Here is a 20,656-nt window from a genome sequence, read left to right as displayed (position 1 = left end):
TTTTCCAAATCTGATGCCCTATCTACCTCTTTGACTCTTTCTATGTTTAATCTTCCTTTTGCTTTACCTCTCCAAACTTTTTTCAACTTCACTTGTATTTCTCTCACTACTAGGTTGTGGTCTGAATTTATATCCATTCCTGAATAAGCTTTGGCATCCTTCAAACAGTTCCTAAACCTTTTTTGTATCAGGATGTAGTCCCACTGATATCTTTCTCTATTCAAATTTGATACACATGTGAAATGTCTCCTTTTATGTTCTTCAAGTAATGTGTTACCCACTGCTAATGAACTTTCTTTACAGAAACTAATTAGTCATTCACCTCTCTCATTTATTATTCCTAATCCAAATTTTCCTACTGTATCTTCATCTCTTCCTTTACCTACCAATGTATTCCAATCCCCCAAGATGAAAATGCCAGCATAAGGTAGAATTTTCTAAATTTTTTGGTGTGTCCATTGATGAGTGGTTAAACTGGAAGCATCACATTGATGGTCTGTTGAAACGTCTGAGTTCAGCTACGTATGCTATTAGGGTTATTGCAAATTTTGGTGATAAGAATCTCAGCAAATTAGCTTACTATGTTTACTTTCATTCACTGCTTTCGTATGGCATCATATTCTGGGGTAATTCATTGTTGAGTAGAAAAGTATTCGTTGCTGAAAAACGTGTAATCAGAATAACTGTTGGAACCCACTCACAGTCATCCTGCAGATATCTATTTAAGGATCTAGGCATCCTCACAGTAACCTCACAGTATATATATATTCACATATGAAATTTGTTGTTAATAATCCAACCCAGTTCAAAAGTAATAGCAGAGTGTATAGCTATAATACCAGGAGAAAGGATGATCTTCACTATGCAGGGTTAAATCTGACTTTGGCACAGAAAGGGGAAAATTAAGCTGCCACAAAAGTCTTTGGTCACCTACCAAACAGCATCAAAAGCCTGACAGGTAGCCAACTAACATTTAAAAGTAAATTAAAAGAATTTGTAGATGACAGCTCCTTCTACTCATTGGCTGAATTTTTAGATATAAATTAAGGGAAAAAACTTAAACTTTAGTGTCATGCAATATTTTGTGTTATGTAATATCTTGTACAGACATCTTTTATTAACCTGACATGTTCCACATCATTACAAAGTGTCGTATTCATGATCTATGGAACAAGTATTCATCTAATCTAATTTAATCTAATTTCTATTTTCTTTCTCTATGAGTTTTTGCATTTTCTCATAATATTCTTCAACTTCCTTATCTCTATGTTGGTTTGTTAAAATCTTTTTATCTACCCTTCAGTCGTATCAGCATCAGTCTTCCATCAATATATTGTACCTTCTTTCCCTAATTTTTCAGCTTTTGCCCTATCAATATTCCTACTTTGTTTTCACCACTCTTGATTTCCCCTGAGTAAAAGAGCTTATAATCTCCACTTTCTATCTCCCCATTCTCTCCCCATTTCACACAAACCGAGGGCCTCTAATTTGTTCCTTCTCATCTCCTGCTTTGCATTCTCTAGCTTTCCTGCTTGCAGTAGTGTCCTCACATTCCATGTTCCAGTCCTTGTCTTTCCTTCCTTCACTGTCCTTTTCTTCCTTTACTCTCAATGTGTTCCCCTCCCAGAGATCCGAATGAGGGGAAGTTTTAACTCCGGAATCTTTCACGTGGAGAGACATACCATGTACTGCTTCGGAATGTAATGTGGTAGATTCCCATTACTTTCTACATGATCTTGTCTCCAATAAGCCATTTACACTCTGCATTACAATGTTCTTTTCAGTGTTCCTGTCTTCCTGTGAAACTTTCGTAAGTTCCTTTATATCAACACAGATTATTTCCATTATGAAGCAATGTGTTTTTACAGTCTCCTATTATTGAGGAATTTCTGAAAGTTTAGCACATTGAGGGTACTGACTCTTTTTGTTTCTATCTGTACCCCTTTTGCAGAGTAGCTCTGAAGCACTGTACTGTGATCATTTTGTAGGAAAGATGTTATTAATTAAACAAACACTGTTTTCTGCGTTGTTCCACAAATTGTATTATTAATGTCACTGCACAGTCTAGATTTCAGCCTATAAGCCCATTTTCAAGTACATTACTGATTCCCAAAGGTGATAATGCACAGATAAACATTATGATAAGGCAAAGATAGTTGTGTCAGCTTCTTAAGTTATTGATCCATAGCTTAATGTTAAATTTCTTCACTGACCATTTGTAACACATTAAATATGGAATTACACAATTCAGCAATTACACTAATGAGATGGGACTAAATTTATGCATCACCCAAGAACTTTTTATCTACTGAAGGATTGAGGCCCAAAGTTTTGCTTCTATCCTGGAGTTATGGTCTCATGTAAAAGTGGTGAATAATTAAATTGGGGTTGCTTGTTTAATAATAGGTATGTGGATATACAAATCTATCTTTTAAATTACATTGTATCATAAAGAGCCAACAGTTGATACAATTAAAATGATTAAGAAGATGTTATTGCTACAAAATGGACTATTCAAACTGCTGGGAGTGTTCATGTGGGAAATTTAGAAGAAATCCTGTGTGGAAGTATGGGAACAGTAGTTTGTTGAGTCAGAGGTGTACCCATCCAAGCAAGAATAGTACAATTGTGGTATAGATGTGCATATATAGATGTATATATATTGACTACAGAGTATTTCAGCCTGTAATCTCAGTGGTATACAGTTTACAATGAGGTTTGAATATTTTTGTTATAGAGGCCCTGCATGTTCAACAATGGACTTCTTACTGCTACTTCACTGTGGTATTGTAAGATCATAAAGGTTGGTTATTGGTGCTCAGGCAAGTATGCTATTTACCTGAGCCTTCTGATTTTTGCTGCTTTCTGTTGTCATTGCAGTGAGACTGTTCAAGCTTGAGCGATGTAAAGTATTTGATGGAACAACTGAAATTGAAAATAGATCTCATAAACATCACACCATCTCATCTGACTGTAATTTTCCATCAGTTATTGCATTAAATAAAAACACTATATACATCTGCAGCACATGGTCTTGTGGTAATGTTCTCGCTTCCTGCACACGAGGTCCTGGGTTCAATCCCCAGTGGGGTCAGGTATTTTTCCTGCCTCGACATGACTGGGTGATGTTGTGTCATCTTCATCATCATCATTCATCCCCATTATGGTCAGAAGAAGGAAATGGCAAACCACCTCCACTAGGAACTTTCCTAGTATAGCAGTGCACTTCTCCTGCATCGTCTCCTATGCTCCTCAGGTTATGGGACCTCATCGTCATATTATGATGTAGATATTAATGTTGTGGAATAAGTTAATCAAAATAGCTGCTTTCGAGATCCAGGTGAATGAGTTGATGAAGAGGATTTGGATATTTGAAGGTTTGCATTTGGAGGACTTGTTATGATACACTTAGACAAACATGGAAATAGCTATGAGGATAATTATGACAGTATCAGTGACTGCAACATCTTGTGAACACAGTTTCAGCAAATAAAAGATAACAAACAACTTAAGGTTGAATATGGCTGAAAGGAGACTGTAAAATTTATTACACATTTGCTAAATTTGACTTCTGTGTCGCAAACAATAACGTTTCTTTGCTCAAACTATGGAAATGCAAAGTAAAATAATAATAAAATAGTTTCTATAGAGTATGATTTATTAGCCTTTTTGTTTGTAATTAATAATTTATGTATTATAAATAATTTATGAGGTGCAAACAATAACTATTCGTTATTATACACCATACAAAAATCAGTGTACGGTAGCTGCCATAAACAATCTGATATAGATTTTGTCTTACTATCATTTTTTTAATGTACCTGTGCCTATTAAAATAGTGATACAATGACAGTTTGTTTAAGTCATGTTTTATAACCATGCTTCTTTTTTATTAAACCTGTATAAATATTAACAAACTCACTGACTTCTCATAGGAAAAACTGCAGAAAGATAGTTTTCTCAAGGGACACATGCTGGACTCAGGGGGTGGGGGGAGAGAGGGGGCCTGCCACTATATTCTAAAACCAGATAGGACCGTATAAAGTGTCTACGAATGGTTGTTCAAGAAGTCCATATGCAGCATAATGTGAGAGCACATATTGAGCTCTTTATGACTGAAAATAGGGTGGATTTTTGTGTAGGGGTGCTGCGGATGACCAGAAACTAAACATAATTACAGTTCTTGGCCTGCTGTATTAAGATGGGAGAATCTTGAAGTTGGTAGCCTCATTGTTGACCAAAGAACTCTGAAGGAAGTGTAATAGTCTCCCTGTACACAAACTATGCCGCACATGTACCTTGTTTGAACACTGCATGTAAGCCAAGCAATATGAAGGGTAAGGCCAACAACCAAGAAGAACCATGATTTAGTCCACTATACTGTTACTCTGCATGTGGCAACTCATAGTACGATGACATAGGAAACCAGATAAAACCACCTGCTTACAAAACAAGGTGTATTCAGACTGGGGGGGGGGGGGGGGCGCTCTGGGCCATTGCAGTACTTCTCAGGCAGCCAAACTGTGAGATCCACATCATTAGAAAGGTTTCTAGGGCTATTTCTGTTGAAATGTCCATGATGGGTACTGCTTCCATGCAGCAGTTTGATCTATCACTTAATGAAAAAAATATGCTTGAGTCTTGTACAGGGGTGAGAGATCTGATGAGATTGATCTGAACATGAGAAAAACATTGTATAGGCTTGCCGAAGGAAACAATTGTTTGATGTATACAGCGTCCCACTTTAGCAGATAGGCAAGCCAAACAAGCCTTTAGCAACAACCTAGTCACACCTCACATCTGGCCACTCAAATCTGTCAGTACTCATGTATATAATACCTTTGGCTCCAGGATGAGCAAGTCCATGGATGGAATTGAGGCTCTTTCCGAAAATACATCAGAAGTAATGGGTGTGAACGCTTTTGAGAATTATCACACCACACGAGGAAATTGGCAATAGTACAAATGTGGTTGCCGCTGTTATGCAGTGTCCCAGGGAGGGGCAGAGGCAGCTGTTTCATTATTTCCATGGTTACCCAGTTACTGACGTCACATTGCAACATCTGAAACGAAGGTTAAGCCACCCGGAGGGTTGTGGCATGTATGTTAACTTGGTTATGTAACACATCATTGTCCACAATTACGTGTGTTTTCTTCCTTCAAGGTTGCTACTCTCCCAAGTAATTCACTAACAGCATTCACAATGGTAAAAAAAATATCAATGACACATCTATGCTGACAGGTAAACAGGCAGACATTTTCTCAGTCAGTGGTGTATGCAAAACAGCTGTGCTTTTCAGTTTGTGAACAAAGTGTAAACTACTGGTGTGTCCATAAACTGTCTCACCATTCATACAGACTTGAGCCTTCTTTAAGGACATGTCAATGAGAAAATGGTGTAGAAAATCCATATGAATAATATATTCAGTAACATCAGCAATTGGGAAAGTCCAGTGCAAGCTCTTTGTGAAAACTGAGCTCACATCCTCACTAAATTTTCTGAAAGTAGGTATCTTTGAGTTATTTGCAGCAAAAAACCAGGAGGCAATGGAAAATCATCTTCAAGTTTTGCTAGCAGTGCACTGACATCCAATCCAGAGCTGATTACATTTTTTTCTGCACTGCAGTTGTCCTGAATTTACTAGTAATTTGGTGCAATAAAACTGTTAACAGCAGACTGTCAGCTAGCTATGCCTGTTAGAATCACATTTCTGATGCTATTAAGAAATCCACCTTCTTGTGACTGAGTGTTCACAGCTGATGTCAGCCCATATGAAATGGAAATTCTTATAATGGTGTGGTGTCAACACTTTACATCAGAGTGGTCATTCATACCTATACTTGATCATTGTCCTCATTTGGCTAGTTTCACAGAGGGGTGTATCATCCAGCCAGCCATCCAAAGCAGGAATGATACCAACACTGCTTAAAGGGCTGATATCATGGCAAGTGCTGCATAGTCTGGCAGGCTGAGAGCTGCTGGGATCACTGACACTAGCCAGAATAGCTTTTCAAGAGTGCTGTAATGAGCTAACTACTTCTGAAAGTGGAAGTTGCTCCTTTGTACCAGTGTCCATTGTAACTCCACTAGAAACACCATTTTCATTCTCTTCGGACCCACTTGCATTATCACATAACAATGGATTATGTATTTTGTTACAAGGAGGTTAACTGTGAGTCAAAATTAGAAATGTTTATCACAGAAAGTCACTGATTAAATTAAAATTGCTGTAGTGTTGCTGGGCACTGGTGGCTGGTGGAAGGCAATTTGTTGCCGATAACTTCACTTATCAAGACTTCTTGTATTCAAAGATTTGTTGGTTTATACACTCACCAAAGCACATTTGCCTTAAGGTGTTCCTAACTGCTCAGATGTGGTGTGCCATGTATAGACAATAACAAGGACTGAGAGTGTAATGCCCCAACTAACAGAAGGAGTTGATGGTTGTCATCAGTGATGCCATAGGCAGCAAATGAAAGTTCTAGAAGCTGGAACCATCTGGTTGTCGCAGCATGTATGACAGGGTGATGAATTTTCCTAACAGCATGAAAGATGTGATGCAGTTTATTGGCACAGTGACCATGAGCTTCAAGTCATGCATATTGCCTGCCACTTGTCGAAAATTTATCGTCACTGGTTAAATAGTAGTTGCTTCCTTTGAGGCACCCAACAACTGACCTGATGAAGCAGTGTCTCCAGTAACTGGCAGAATATCCTCACTTTTGATGTGTTTGTCATCTGCCATGCCGTTCACAACTTGACGAAATTATGATCAACGATTAAGTGTGAAGAATATGAGTGACACACACTTCATTCAGTTGCTAAAAGAATACATGCAACAAGCAATTGTAGATGCACATTACAGAACAATGTGAGAGAGCAATAGCAGGAAAAGAAAGAAACAGAATACTCCAAAGAACTCATTAGTAGAAAGACAAAGATATTCCACGTTTCTCATTCTGGAAACATCCCCCAGGCTGTGGCTAAGCCATGTCTCTGCAGTATCCTTTCTTCCAGGATTGCTAGTTCTGCAATGTCCACAGTAGAGCTTCTGTGAAGTTTGGAAAGTCGGAGTCAAGGTATTGGCGGAAATAAAGCTGTGAGGACTGCGTGAGTCATGCTTGGGTAGCTCGGATGGTAGAGCACTTACCCGAGAAAGGCAAAGGTCCCGAGTTCGAGTCTCAGTCTGGCACACAGTTTTAATCTGCCAGAAAGTTCCATATCAGCGCACACTCCACTGCAGAGTGAAAATCTCATTCTGGTAACACATAATAAGTTTTTCTGTGGAGCTGTGTGTAATTAGGCACACTTTGCTTCTAATAGTGTAACCATGTGTTGCCAGGCATGTACATATGATCATTTCTAGTACAAGTCTTAAAGAATGTTAATGAGATACATCAATACTGAAAGTGTACTGCTGATGATGAATATGTGGGCTAATGCTGGCCCAGCATAATAAAAGCAAAATAAAGCCTATGCATCTGATGTCAGCATACTGGTCATCAAAAATTAAGATCCTGAGTTTAATGCAAGTTGCAGAGAAATGACTAAGTAAAAACATTTATGAAACTCTAATTTCACCTAATTTTTATTTACATAATTCTACACTTTAATTGAATACAGAAAATTTTGTAAGATTACAGCATTGCATCCTGTTCTTTACAGCCCCCTTCAAGTTTTATCTTTAACAAAGACACTATGTAGGATACTTCATTAATTGCTTCACATCAATTTAGTTATTGTAAGATATGGTTTATATGTTTTTGTCAGTGTTAACATTTTGAGCTGGCAATGCCATTGATAACACCATACTGTCTACACATACTTCCTCATTAATTTCACTTTTCATTTACAGCAAAACTCTTACTCTTTGAGTCAAATAAACCTTACAGTAAGAACACCTTAACAAAACAAAATAGTTGAACACCTGATTGATTAGGCCTTGGGCTCACTGCTGCCTACAAGGCAGTATTAGGAGCAATCTATGAGCATGTGACGTGTGATCATCATCTCATCAACTCGTCCAGCCATTTTTGCCTGTGGATGAATCCTGGTGATGCTATTGTATCCATCTTTATTCAAACAGCTCCTCATCTGGCACCACAAGACTGAGTGGAAACTTTTACAGACCCCTCTACATTAGAAAAAAATCTGAGGGAGGACCAGCAATCAAACTTGTATCGTACTGCACCAAAGACAGTGGTGCTAACTGTCCTATTAGAGACCAAATAATCAGAAGGGCCTTATATTTCAATTTTTTATTACTGTAAACTGATGACCCGGTTTTTTTGGAAGTTTGGCTTTAAACAGTTCTGCTAAATCTGAGATTTGCCATAGAAATGTCTTCAGCCTTCATCCACACAGAAACTTAATATACCATTTACAGCTTGTTTTCCTTCTGCTGAATAATGTGCAACTGTACTTCACGGTAAATCCTCATATTCAGAGAGAATGTTATTCACACAGTAGTAAGGGATTATAACAGTATATGATGTCATTTTGTGATGTATATTTAAAATATTCTTAAACTGCAATAGCACTGTATCTCTTGCTTTCCTGTATGTAAATTCCATCATGAGATTCTTGGTTCATCATGTAGATTTGAGTCATAAGAACTGCAGCAATCAGTCAGTAGAGACTGATTTAATAACTGATTGCTGCTTGAAGAATTGGTCATTAATGCTTGTACTGCAAAGTGGGCACAATAATTCGCATTTGATTTAGAGTGTAGTTGCTACAGAAAAGAAGGATCTGTGTTAGATAAATCTCAGGTTTCAAATTTATGACTAAAACCTTTATGACAATGCCTTTCTGTAATTTTGTTCAATGGTTTTTCCAATAAATTAAATAAAGCCTTTCATTTTATTCTGTTAGTGAAACTTATAAGCCATAGTAAACCAATGCATCTAGTGCCAGTATCTCTCTGAATATACAGGGTATCTTAATTTATAATTTAATGTCATTCTCAAACTGTTTTCAAGAACTGGCATTTTTTACAGAATGGTGAATCTGAATTATATAATGAGGTTTGCAGCAATTGACGAATATACATTATCCTTCCAAACTAATGTCAATGGTGTAGATACAAGCTGAATTTGACAGGATTTTGTGTGTGTGTGTGTGTGTGTGTGTGTGTGTGTGTGTGTGTGTGTGTGTGTGTGTGTATTTTAATACAAACATACTGTCATTTGACCATCAGACAGATTTCCAAAAGGATGACATAGAAATAAGCATATCTGGCATAGAGATGAAACTTAAAGATTGGAAAACAAATATCCCAGTTCAATTTTACAAAGAGTATTCTATGGAATTGTCCCCTTACCTATCTGCATTTATTGTGAACCTCTCACACAGCACACAGTCCCAAGTAATTGGAAAGAAGTGCAGCTAACTCCAGTATACAAGAAAGGTAAGGAAATGGACTCACAAAACTACAGACCAGTATCCCTAACTTCTATTTCCTGCTGAATCCTCAAACACATTCTCAGTTTGAATATAATAAGCATTCTTGAGGGTAGGCAGCTTACGTCCATGAATCAGCATAGTTTTAGAAATCATCTTTTGTGCAAAATTCAGCTTGCCCTTTTCTCACATGTTATACTGATAATTATGAATGAAGGGCAACAGGCAGATTCCATATATCTAGATTTCTGGAAAGCATTTGACATCATGCCCCATTGCAGGCTGTTAACAAAGGTACGAAAATATGGAATAAGTTCACAGGTGGGTGAGGGGTTCCTAGACTCCTTAAATAATGGAACCCAGAATGATGTCCTTGACAGCATGTATTCATCAGAGACAAGGGTATTATCAGGAGTGCCCCAGGGTAGTGTAATAGGGCCACTGTTTTTCTCTATGTACACAAATGATTTATTGGACTGGGTGGACTGCAGTCTGTGGTTCTTTGCTGATGATGCTGTGGTGTAGAGTAAGGTGTCAAAGTTGTGCGACTGTATGAAGATACAAGATGACTTAGACAAAATTTCCAGTTGGTGTGATGAATGCCAGCTAGCCCTAAATGGGGAACAATGTAAGTTAATGCAGATGAGTTGGAAGAAAAAACCTGCAATGTTCAGATACAGTATTAATAGTTTCCAGCCTGACACAGTCAAGTCATTTAAATATTGAGGCATAACATTAAAAAGGTGATATAATGAGCAACAAGCATGTAAAACTGTGGTAGGGAAGGAAAATGGTTGACTTCAGTGTATTGGGAGAATTTTAGGAAAGAGTGGTTTACCTGTAAAGGTGGTGCGATCTCTTCTTGAGTGCTTCTCAAGTCTTTTTGGATACGTACCAAGTTGCATTTAAGGAAGAAATTGAATCAATTCAGAGGAGGGCTGTTAGATTCATTACAAGTAGGTTAAATAAAATAAGAATAATAATAATTTTTTTAAAAAAAACATAAGTGTTATGGAGATGCTTTGGGAACTGAAATGGGAATCCCTGGATGGAAGATGACATTCTCTTCGGAAAGCCCTATTGAGAAAGTTAGGAGAAACAGTTTTTGAAGCTGACTGCAAAAGGATTCTGCTGCTGCCAACATACATCACACTTAAGGACCATAAGATGAGATACAAGAAATTAGAGCTCAAAGGGCGGTGCACAGACAGTCATTTTTCCCTCCCTCTGCTTGCGAATGTAACAGGAGGTGAAATGACAAGAAGTCTTACAGGATACCCTCTGTCACACAACTTATGTTGGCTTGCAGAGGATCTATGTAGATGTAAATAGCCTCTGATGGAGGAGTTAAGTAATCCACTATCACTCACTAAGAGACTGTTGTATTAACAGTGTAATTTTTTTTATCGTACTGACAGCATGAAGTTCCTGGATTTTATGTGACATATTTTAAGATGTAAATCAAGTTATCTGAATGGCTATATTGTAATGCATTCATTGCATGTCTGCTTCACACATCATTTGATTTCCTAAACCTATTTGTGAAAATCTGTGATGTAACTGTCAGATGTTTCATACCCATTTTTCAGAATTTGAAGTAACAAATCCCTATTTACTTCTCTAGGTTAATTGTGTGCCTACAGAATATGGAGAAGCTTTTGTTGTGGAAGTTTTGGAAGACAATAAACCATATGAATGGAGATTTATGGCAGAGACTGAAGACAAGCAAGCGTTTCTTATAGGAAGTTTGGTTGATCTGCTTTATAATTTTAAGGAACAACCATTTGTAGGATTTTAAAAGAAAAAAGCAATTTGTGTGCAGGTGATGTTGCTTTCCCACGATATCACACATCTAAATTATTTATCACTTAGGATGTAGACATATCAGTATATGATAAATTATACTATACAGTTTCTCAAACAACAAATAATGGAGGTATCTTTCATTTTTTTGTGTTCACATAAGTTGCAGATCATTATTAAATGTGCATCTGTCTATGAATGTTATTTGAAAATTCATATATTTTGAAGCTCTGTGACTCTAGAGTAAGGTATGAAAACATTTATCTGTTCCTTTAGTAGCTCCCAACAGATGAATTGTATGTTTCCCATGTGTTTTTTCAAAGTAATCTTTAAAGTTTCTTAAGCTGTGTGAAACTGTTTATAAATTTTCGTGAATATGTGATTCAATGTTTATGAATGAATAAATGGAAACATGTTATTGACACACTGCTGATAATAACAATGTTAAACATGTGGCATGTTGATAAATAAATAGCTTTAAAATGGCATCTAGCATTACGGCTATTGTTGATGCACAGACCATCATGTAGCTCACAATGTAGCAGCAGGTAAATTGGAAGCTTGATTTTGGAACACTACTTAAATTCACTTATTTTTAAAGATGGGAACAGCTATTTTTCCGTGCCATACTTGACTTTATTTATTTTTAAAGAATTATCACTGTAAATTAATGTGGCAAATATGTAAGCAACTTAAATTTCTGGGAAAAAGCCAATAAGCAGGACTGGAATTCTAATCTGGGCTGTTGCCTTTTATTGGTTGTAATTTATGAGTTGCTTTCTTCAACTGCAGGTTTGCCTCAGTGAATGGTTCAGTCTGACTATCTCTCTTGATCTTGATGGATTTTTCTAATTCCTCTTTTCCCAGAATATACATCGATAATATGAAAACCTTAACAAATGATGAGGAAGTTCATCCAATTAATTACTATTGCTGCTGGAAAATGAAGAAGTTTCCCGTAGCAATAAAATTAGACAAAAGAAAACAGTTCTGTAAGATATACAGGTAAGAGAACTAATGTTCTGAAATATTAATCTAAATGTTCTTTCATCATTGTAGTCATACAAGGGACAAAACCTTATCAAAGCCAGATTTGGTAGCATATTACATAGTTCATGTGCTCCATGCAAGTAGTAGCTATGTACAGCTTCCAGTAATTGCTGTCATACTGGATACATCTGAAATGAGAGGCTGACAGACACATCACAACCATGCCTCCCTCCACTGACCATTCAACCTTCTGGGTCTTGATAATTAAAGTGTTGCAGAACAGCTGTAACTGATTTCCTGGAATTACACTAACCATGTACATTACACAAATATTCAAGTGATCTGTCTTTTCCACACTCCTTCTCACCACAAACATTATGATAAACAGATCCTATTTCACATCAGATGTAGTATGCAGGTTTGTACCATCACTTTACTGGACAGAAAAGTATTAATGAAGTAAGCACAGCTATGAAGTCACAGCCCTTTTTTTAACACATTCACAATAGGCCGCAGTGGCTGTGTAATAATAAAACAATGCATATTTTGGAAAGAAATTTGTACAGAATCATATGCTTTATCAGGGTTAATGTATTGAATCACACTTATGTCTTAAGTGAATACTGTTACGAACTGGGACACTGAAGAATATTTTACATAGATGTTACTCGATTGCTTGCCAGCCCTGGTGTTTCATGGGTATAAACACTGGTGTATGAATATATTGTGATGCCAGATACTACATTTTGGTTTGAAAAAAGGGTTTGGTTAGACTTAGTTAATTCAGGTGGACTATATGTTATGATAGTAGTCCTGTTTACAAAGTATGAGGTAGTTTAGGAAGATGCAAAAGATCATGGAAAAATGTTACTGTTTTCAGAGTAACCCACTTAGAAGTTCAGGTGCCACATTTAAGTTCATAATCATTTCAGCCAAAACCTACTAAATCTTAAATAATGTATTAATTATCTAGCAATGAGTGTATTTTGTCCAGGAAATGCAGGGTGACAAGAGCATGGTGGTAAAAGTTGGACTCCAAGAATGCTAAATTTACCATGGAAAATATAGGTACATTTGACTTTTAACTTTAAGAATGTGTTAAGTTAACTGAAGTGCAAAGGAATTAATGACATTAGCTGCTAGTGGGCCTTCATGTAAACCAATGGAGAAAGTCGAAAATTTGTGCTGAACAAGGACTTGAACCTGAGTCTCCTGCTGACTAGGCAGAAGTGTTGACCACTGCACCATTTGCTCACAGTGGTTATCACAATTGCATGGGTATCGTAACACGTCTCCCATCACAACTGAATTCTCAACATACCACACACTACTCAGTGACATGTCCAAAAGAACAGACACCATTTTGACCCTGCAGCTGCTATGAATCGACACCCAAAGGAATTAATGACGTTATCTGCCAGTCAGCATTGGCGTAAATCAATGACAAAAGTTGATAATTTGTGCTGGAGCTGGATCTGAATGTGGGTCTTCTACTTACTAGGCAAATGTGCTGACTCTTGTGCCATCAGGACACACTCATCAATGTAACTGTGTGGACTACTCTAGCATGTCTCCCATCAGACCATTGCCCATTGTCCACACTACTCACAGAGTTTTCCCAGTTCCTGTAAGCAATTGAACATTATGTGCTTCCACAGTGGAGTTATCATTGGCCATCCTTGACTTCATTATGTACATAGTGTCTGTTATTTAATAAATGTCTGAAAGAACAGACACCACTTTCAATGTGCAGCCACTATGAATCAAGACTAAAATGAATTAAAGACATTAGCTGCCAGTGGGCACTTATGTAAATCAATGGAACAAGTTGGAAATTTGTGCCAGACTTGGATCTGAAATTTAGTCTTCAGCTTACTAGGCAAATGCACTGACAAGTGCACCATCGGGTCACAGCATGCCTTCCATCAGACCCTAATTCTCAGTTTACCCACACACTACTGATGTAGTGCCCCTTACCCATTATCCTCACTATGAACAGCTTTTTGTTGATTCTCTAAGAGTTCAAGCATGGTGCGCATCTGCAGTGAACTGAACACTGGTCATCCTCACCTTAATTAGATATGTGTTGTCTGTTCTTTTGGACATGTCCAAAAAAACAGTGGTGTTTGTTCCTTTGTCACTCCTCAACTTAGTTATAGGTAATGCCTTTCTGTTCTTTTGGACGACCAATTGATAACTTCAGTGGAGACGCATACCATGCTTGAACTCTTATGGGAACTGACAAAATGCTGCAAGTAATGAATATAATTGGAAAGGAGCCCTACATCATAAGCATGTGGTTACCATGAGAATTTTGGTGTGACAGGAGACATGGTAGGGTAGTTCATGCAGTTTGCAGAGACCACTTTGTCAAGATGGTTCAGTGGTTGACACATCTGTCTAGTTAGCAGGAGACCAGGATTTGAATTCCGGTCTGGCACAAATTTTTAATTTCCCCCATGGATTTACACCAGTGCCCACTGGCATATAATGGTGTTAATTGCAATGTGTCTTGATTCAAAGTTGCCGCAGGGTCAAAATGGTGTCATTTACTCTGGACATGTCTGGAAGAAAAGACACTAAATATTTACGATCACTAGTTGTAGTAAAATTAAAATATGCTACTATAAAGTCTGGAAATAAGTCTTTCTAGTGTGTGGTGCATCATTATCGAATCTGTCTATTAGCTCTAAATATATTCCCCATAATATACTCTAGTGGAATTTTCAGGTTGGCATTACTAATAATAAACATTGTTTTAAACAAAACTAATTAGTGATTTTCTATCAGCTGAACTGACCCTATAACTGGATTAATGAATCTGAAAGGAATCTGTACCACATAATAAGCTAACAGATTTTTTACACAAAATATACATGTTACAGAGAAACAAAGTCAAATAGTAATTATTACTAATAAGGGTATAACAACAGAAGATGGGAGAGTCCAGTATGCTCTGTTTCATCAGTCTCCTCTCCCCCATCCACATCGATTGAGTTATAAAGAGAGATACTGACAGAATCTGACTGGACAAATCAATGGCAGGTGGTCAGATTTTAAATAAAATTATAATAAATAAGAACAATTTAGTTTATCTAACAATAAGAACATCACAAATATGTATGCTATCAGAGCTGTCTCTAGCTACAGTCATTATATAGGTGATATACAATTGTGGGACAGTTTTATAGACAATTAGTCAAAAGCTAATACTGAATATTTCTTTAGAAAATTCATCTCTTACTGCAATGTGTTTTACTGTATTGTCAGGAGTTTTGTTGTTTTTTATAACTCACAGCCTTGATGAGAACCCTTAACATAGAATTTTTTGTGAGTCATGTCCTCTCTTTTCGAAGGTCAAAGCTGTGTGTCCATTTCCCAGGCACTCATGTCAGTGTCCATGGTCCACTTGGTTTCAGCACTCAGATACATGTAAATGTTCACACAATATCCAATGTCAGCAAAGCAATACATGTTACTCCTAAACTTGAAAAGAGTTATTCATATACTGCTATGGATGAAATACAGCTCATAAATACAAACACGGTATAACAACTTCTTCATAATTATGCATAAATTCATTCAAAAAGGATGGAAGCTATTTGCAGTCTTACATTTCTATTGAAACAAAGCTCAAAGTTACTGGATTTACCAAACAATATGCAAAGTCTGTGAAATTATTATTTCGTTGCTGTCAGAATACCACTCATTTATTTCATTTGTTTATGCTGTTTTGGGTTGATTTGGTGGAAGAGGCCAAACAATGAGATCATCGGTCTCATCAGGTTAGGGAAGGATGGGGAAGGAAGTCAGCCACGCCATTTCAAATGAAACATCCTGGCATTTGCCTAATAATCATGGAAAATGTAAATCAGGATGGCCAGACATGGTACTCAACCATCTTCCTTCCGAATGCGAGTCCAGTGTGCTAACCACTGCACCACCATGCTTGCTGATGCTGGTTTATTCTCAATATATTTTTCTTTTGCAGGTTGTTAGTTGAAACCATTGGTATCAAAGACATAAACAGCTAATTTCAAAGTCAAATAAAATATGTATCAGTACATAGTTGACAACCTGTCAAAATATTTCATTCAGTTTCTTCTTTACAATGCTATAAATTCTGTATACTTCTCCTATGTGCCTTAGCTGACTTAGATGTTTTATCATAATCAAACCATGTTTGATTACACACAGTTACCCTTCATTATCTCTTTATGTCTTCTTTTTAATTATATTCTCTCCTTATAAACCTAGAGACTATATAAGTGCATTTGCCAAATTAAACTGCTACAAAGACATGGTCCCCAACAATTTCCTCAAATGTAAAATACTATACATAAACTACTACATATAATACCACTTCATTACCTCATTATTATTTTGTTACTCATTTTACCTATATTATCACTGCCTTTGACATCATCACATTCTGCCTAATTATTAGTGTTTTATCTCATTTTGTCATCTCATTATCACATTGCTGAATTTATTACCTCACTTTACATCATTATAGCATTAATATGAGTTCCATTCCTGCCTTGTTTCTCATACAAAAAATTACTCTGCAAAAATGACATCCCACAGCAGCAAACCTATGCCATTATTAAGTAAAATTTCACTCTGTATTACATGACAGGCAAAAGCTTAGTTACCGTATTTCAGTGCACTAGAAACAGATATTACTCTTTTTTTAACCCTTAAATACAGAAATTAGGCCATGTTACAGAATTTCACACAAAGACTAGCTCTCCGTCTTCAGGCCACGAGTGGCCTACCAGGACCATCCAACTGCCTTGTCATCCTCAGTGGAGGATGCGGATAGGAGGGGCGTGGGGTCAGCACAGATGATGGTATTCTTGACTGAAGCCACTAATTATCAGTTGAGTAGCCCCACAATTGGCATCACGAGGCTGAGTGCACCTCGAAAAATGGCAACAGCGCTTGGTGGCCTGTATGGTCACCCATCCAAGTGCCAGGCATGCCCAACAGTGCTTAACTTCGGTGATCTCACGGGAACCGGTGTATCCACTGCGGAAAGGCCGTTGCCACACACAAAGAGTGAAATTTATTATGTATAGCTACTCCTGTTGTCTTATTACTCTTTATTATCACCTTTTCTTAATTTTATATATAATTAGGGGAGTTTATAAATATTATGGAAGGAAATTACAACTTGTAGTAAATCAAAATCATGTTTAACACTAAGGTATTTATACAAAATAGAAACTGTTGGTTGAGTTATAAAATTGTAAAGTTCTCAGAGAGAAATTTAAAGTGAAGAATAAGCACATTGGATGCACTGGTGTTCAGATTGTGAAACATGATTGCCATTGACCATTCTTCTGGTCCTACAACCATTGCTGTAAGTCTTACCTTTTTTACCTAGAGTAGCAACTCCACGTTTTGTATTGTTGTAGAAACTAAAAATCTCTGGCTTGTGAACTTCATCTTCAGCAGGGGATAAATTGTTATATGACATAATCAGTACAGCTTTGCCCCTCTTTTGCACATAATGGTGTTGATATTACTTTCTTTGAGGAAACATTAATAAACTTCTATTCTCTTGAGGGGTAAAAATTCTGATGGTATTTCCCATTTATTCTTGTTTAATATCCTAGCGTGTGTTACTTGCTTTCGTATCAGGATGTTCACTGGCTTAACAGAACAAAACCAGTTATCTGCATTGATATTTCTATTTGACCCATGAATAGCAGAAGACAACCTCGCCTCTGCTTGAATTGGTTTCTGTAGCTTCCTTTCCTCTTTTGAAAGTGTTATGCCTTTGGAATCCCCTCCACATTGTATGTATCCAATTAAAAATAATTATTTCTAGCATCAGTTAAAACCATAACTTGTAGTCCTTACTTATATTGCTTATTGGCTAAAGGTAACATAAAGTTACACCCTCCCCTAAAACCTACAAGCATCTCATCTACACAAGCCAGAGACCCAATACTGTTGGTTGACTGGCAGTTAGCTACAAATTTATTGAAAATTTCTGCTATTGGTGTTGCAGCTTCATCTTCAATTTTTTTATCTTATGTATTTAGATTTAAGTTCTGAAGTAGAATGGCAAAGCAATTCACATTTACAGTGCATTGGAATGCAACACTACCACCTCTATACTGCTAATAATTAGGAATATTTTCATTGTTTGGCTGAAAAACAGCAGTATGAAACAATAATCCAAGGAAACCAAGCAATTCTTCCACATCCAAAATAATGCAGATCTGATTTTATCTATTTATTGTCCCTGACATCTTGTGGTGCGTAGTGTACAAAGATATAGGACATGGTTTACAGTAACTGTGTAGTGATAGTTTCATTTTTTTAAAAATTGTAATACAAACATTATGAAAGTGAAATATATTCAAATGCATAAGCTTACATGTATGATGGCATAAAAAGTGTCAAAAAGCTAAACACACATAGGGGACAGTTTACATGAATGATTCAATTAAATTTTTAATAATATAGTATTGAAGTTAAATATTTTCAAATGTGTAAGCAAACATGTTTGATGGCATTGAAAATTTTCAAAAATCTAAGCACACATATGGGATTAGTTTACATATATGACTGAACTAAAAACTGACATAAAGCTAAATGCACACACTACTGGCCATTAAAATTGCTACACCACAAAAATGATGACCTACACACGCACAATATAACTGACAGGAAGAAGATGCTGTGATATGCAAATGCATACCTTTTCAGAGCATTGACACAAGGTTGGCGCCGGTGGCGACACCTACAATGTGCTGACATGATGAAAGTTTCCAACTGATTTCTCAAACACAAACAGCACTTAACCGGCGTTGCCTGGTGAAATGTTGTTGTGATGCCTCATCTAAATAGAAGAAATGCGTACCATCACATTTCTGACTTTGATAAAGGTAGGATTTTAGCCTATCACGATTGCGGTTTATCGTATCGTGACATTGCGTGTATTCATCATTGCCATACTGGCGTATCACACGGTGTGATGGTATGGGGTGCCATTGGTTACTCGTCTCGGTCACCTCTCGTTTGTATTGATGGCACTTTGAACAGTGGATGTTACATTTCAGATGTGTTATGAACCGTGGCTCTACCCTTCAATCGATCCCTGCGAAACCCTACTTTTCAGCAGGATAATGCACGACCACATGTTGCAGGTCCTGAATGGGCCTTTCTGGAAATGGAAAATGTTCGACTGCTGCCATGGCCAGCACATTTTCCAGATCTCTCACCAATTGAAAATATCTGGTCAATGGTGGCTGAGCAAGTGGCTCGTCACAATACGCCAGTCACTACCCTTGATGAACTGTGGTATAGTGTTGAAGTTGCATGGGCAGCTGTACCTGTACACGCCATCTAAGCTGTGTTTAACTCAATGCCCAGACATATCGAGGCCGTTATTACGGCCAGAGGTGGTTGTTCTGGGTACTGATTTCTTAGGATCTATGCACCTAAATTGTGTGAAAATGTAATAACATGTCAGTTCTAGTTTAGTATATTTGTACAATGAATATCCGTTTATCATCTGCATTTCTTCTTGGTGTAGCAATTTTAATGGTCAGTAGTGTATATAGACTTACAATGCATGATGGTAAATGAGAAACTACAAATTACAAACGTATAGGCTTATTTCTGTACAGTCCGAACACTATTGACTCACAATGCAATTTATTCCAGTATAACAAGATAAATGTAAGGTAAAAATTAATTTAATGCATTATTTGATAATTAGTGAGCTTTTGTACTTTTTTTCTGGGAAGGAATTTGGGACAGCTAGTGTAAATTTGCCATTAAGTACTCATCAGTAAAGTAAAAGGATCACGTGACAAGTAGTTCTTTTACTTTTATCCTGAATCACATCTCTTAACTGTTTCTTATGATCATAGAAGAATATTGTATAGCTGAGTGCCTATATTCCTGACCCCTCAAATTGTGATCATGTGTATCCCTATACATTGTGAAGAGGTGCATTGCTTTTGAAAATCGACTTTGCTGATGATCAAGCATGATCGTCCTTCATTGTCTTTAATAGCCTTTTCTGCTTTATAAGGATTTTTTCATGTGATGACCACCAGAAGGGGAAATCATATATTTACAATGGAATGAATTAGGCCAAAGCTGACTGAGGATTCTAAATGCATAAAATGAGCTGCTGAGCTTATTGAGTAGTTATCCCTGTGCACATCCTGCTTCAAAGTGTTATCTACATATATTCCCAAAAATTTCATTACTTCTACTTGATAAATTTCATGGCCTTCTTAATTATTGGAATCATTTGAGTACGGTGATCTTTTCATCGATAGAAGAACATGTGGGCTATATTATTTGCGTTCAGCAAAAGTATATTTCTGTGAAGCCAGAACGGCAGTCTACTCATTGTATCTGATGTCTGGTCACTCATCTGTTGGACTAATGTGCTACTGAACAACAGATTTGTGTCATCAGCAAATAGTA

General features: G+C 37.0%; 1 protein-coding gene and 1 pseudogene across 1 annotated transcript in view; one reads left to right on the top strand and one right to left on the bottom strand.

The window, feature by feature from the left end:
* The window catches only part of LOC126298072 (Bardet-Biedl syndrome 5 protein homolog), a 242,406-nt gene that overhangs the window by 17,460 nt on the left and 204,290 nt on the right, over positions 1 to 20,656 (top strand). The window lies entirely within an intron of this gene.
* LOC126299702 (5S ribosomal RNA) lies at positions 17,129 to 17,246 on the bottom strand (annotated as a pseudogene).

Source organism: Schistocerca gregaria, chromosome X (genome assembly GCF_023897955.1).
Source record: "Schistocerca gregaria isolate iqSchGreg1 chromosome X, iqSchGreg1.2, whole genome shotgun sequence".
Lineage (NCBI taxonomy): Eukaryota > Metazoa > Arthropoda > Insecta > Orthoptera > Acrididae > Schistocerca > Schistocerca gregaria.
The sequence above is the reverse complement of the archived record's forward strand: the minus strand, read 5'-3'. Positions and strand labels throughout refer to the sequence as shown.